The 2,309-nt window shown below is 38.1% G+C and overlaps 1 long non-coding RNA gene across 1 annotated transcript; it reads left to right on the top strand.

Moving 5' to 3' along the window:
* Window positions 1–414: 414 nt before the first annotated feature.
* LOC110343173 lies at window positions 415–2,045 on the top strand. Its single transcript, XR_002385369.2, has 3 exons — window positions 415–551; window positions 702–826; window positions 1,897–2,045. It is a non-coding gene; the product is annotated as an uncharacterized LOC110343173 (long non-coding RNA).
* The last annotated feature ends 264 nt before the right edge of the window (window positions 2,046–2,309 follow it).

The following is a 2,309-nucleotide window of genomic DNA, read 5'->3' as shown; positions in this document are numbered from 1 at the left end:
TTTTTTTTATATTAAAATACTATTTTGAATAGAAAATATAGTCACATGGTTAGAAAGGGTACAAAGACCCACATCACCTACCTCATCTGTTCCATGCTTGTCAAGGTTTTTTGTTGTTGTTGTTGTTCGTTGACGTATCCCATGTTTTTAGATCTTCGCCTGGCTTATGTGTTAAATAAACAGTCTTTGAATAAATGAAAGAACAGTGATAGCTCTGAGGTCATCAAATTTGTCAAATATATGCAAATATTTCTTTGCTTCTCTCCTGCCCCTGAAGTATGCCTGAAGGTGAGGGTGTAAAGATTTCTCTAGACCCAAGATAAATGATAAATGGGTGTTTATTGGGGAACACTTACACAGGCAATAACAAAGAACTGTGCAAACACTTCTCTGCCCTTCCTACAGAATCGGCTGACCCAAAAGAAAGAGCCCGTGCAAGTGAGACCACACCTCATGCTTCCCAATTCCCACTTCCCTATGCCTGAAGCCGCGTTCAAAGGATAAGAGGGAAGACACCGATACATACATATCTTTCAAAACGCCACAACCAGGTATCCTAGATGGATGTTGAGACAGAAAATTATGGACCTCCCATTTCTTGCATAACAATGTAATGTAATAGTGTCTATATTTTTAAATGGGGTCCTAAACTTACTTGACTTGTACTTTTTGTTGACCCTGAATGTTTTCTTTCTGGAAAGACTTAGCACTGCAAGCCTACATAAAGAGAAGCTTCAGTAGAGAAAGAAACCTGAAAGTTCCAGTACAAAGGCCCAGGCGCTAAGAACATCTTAGATGAAGTTAGAGATTGAAAACATTTCAGAACGTAAGTATACACATACTGGGAGGCTTTCTGTCAAAAGCTGTTTAGAGGTATCAAACACTAAATTTTAGTGTATTGTTTTAGAGTGTAGACCCCAGTTCCCAGAAAGCTCCTCATATCAGTTGACTTTCAAGGATAAAAATATCTAAGTTGCTGACTGAAAAGTAGAAGATACATCATAATTATTATCTTTGTGAGTATGTGTAACTGTGTGTGTGTGTGTGTGTGTGTGTGTAGAGAGAGAGAGAGAGAGAGAGAGAGAGAGAGAGAGAGAGAGAGAGAGAGAGAGAGAATTGTGTCCAGCTCAGAGGAAAACCTTGATGTTGGTTTTAGGTACCATCCACATTTGTTTTTTGGGGGATTGTTTTTTCTGAAATAGGGTCTCTCATTAACCTGGAATTTAACAAGTGGGCTGGGATAGCTAGCAAGTAAGTATGGGATCACAAATACACATCAACCACCACACTCAGAACTTTTTTGTGTGTTCTGGGGATCGAACTCATGTACTTGGGATTGTAAGCAAGCCCTTTACCAACTGAACTATATCCTCTCAGCCCCACTAATTTTTTAAAAATTAGTGCATAAAAATAAATAAACCAGTGATTCATGTAGGGGAAATTTTTGACAGAGATTGATAAAAATGTTACAAAAAGGGAAAAAGCTATAAACTATCCTTTTTTCTTTAAATAAAATTAGTCTTTATTACATGTTAAGTTTGGGGACCCCTCTCTTTCCCCCTCAAAAAAATTACTAGTAACAAAAAACGTAGTAATTGGATGTTAGGAGGCTCAGTTTCCATTGAAATCTAGAATGTGTTGAGATCTTCAGTAAGGTGGTTTCCTTGTCTGAGGCTGTGTTATTTACTTGTTTAAATGGCTGCCAGAGCCAACTTAAGGGGACAAGGATTTATTCTGGCTTTTATGTCTTAAGAAAGAATGAAGCCCATCATGATGGAGAAGCAAGGCAATGGGAGTCTAAGGCAGTCAGTCACATGGCGGCCACAGTCAGGAAGCAAAGAGTGAGGGATGAACACGGCGCTCAGCTGACAACCCCTCCCTTTTTATTCCGTCTAGAACACCAGACCTTGGGTTTGTGATTCCTATACACTGGGTAAGTCTTCCCTCAAGGCAGCCCTCCTGGGAAACATGCTCATAGCCATGCCTAGATGTGAATCTCCTAAGTGATGCCAAATTTAATTAACAATGAAGATTAAACCCTACAGGAGCCGAGTCACTTACTTTGTCTTTAATATTATTTGAATTTATAACTTACACCTCAGTTATATTTTTGTTTTGAAAAAAATTCTGTCCCACATTTAATTAACCTATAAAGCCAAAGAAATATTTCTCATAACTAATGCTGTTTATTGTGTTCCAGCAACTTTTCTTTATTAAATGGAAAATGATGTTAGGATCTGTCTTGGGATTTCATTTGCCTATCATTCATAAATTCTCATGAGTATATTGTGGCTTACTACAGGTGTGAA

The sequence above is a fragment of the Mesocricetus auratus genome, unplaced genomic scaffold (assembly GCF_017639785.1).
Source record: "Mesocricetus auratus isolate SY011 unplaced genomic scaffold, BCM_Maur_2.0 Super-Scaffold_100019, whole genome shotgun sequence".
Taxonomy (NCBI): Eukaryota; Metazoa; Chordata; class Mammalia; order Rodentia; family Cricetidae; genus Mesocricetus; species Mesocricetus auratus.
This window is presented reverse-complemented; position numbering and strand designations above follow the sequence as displayed.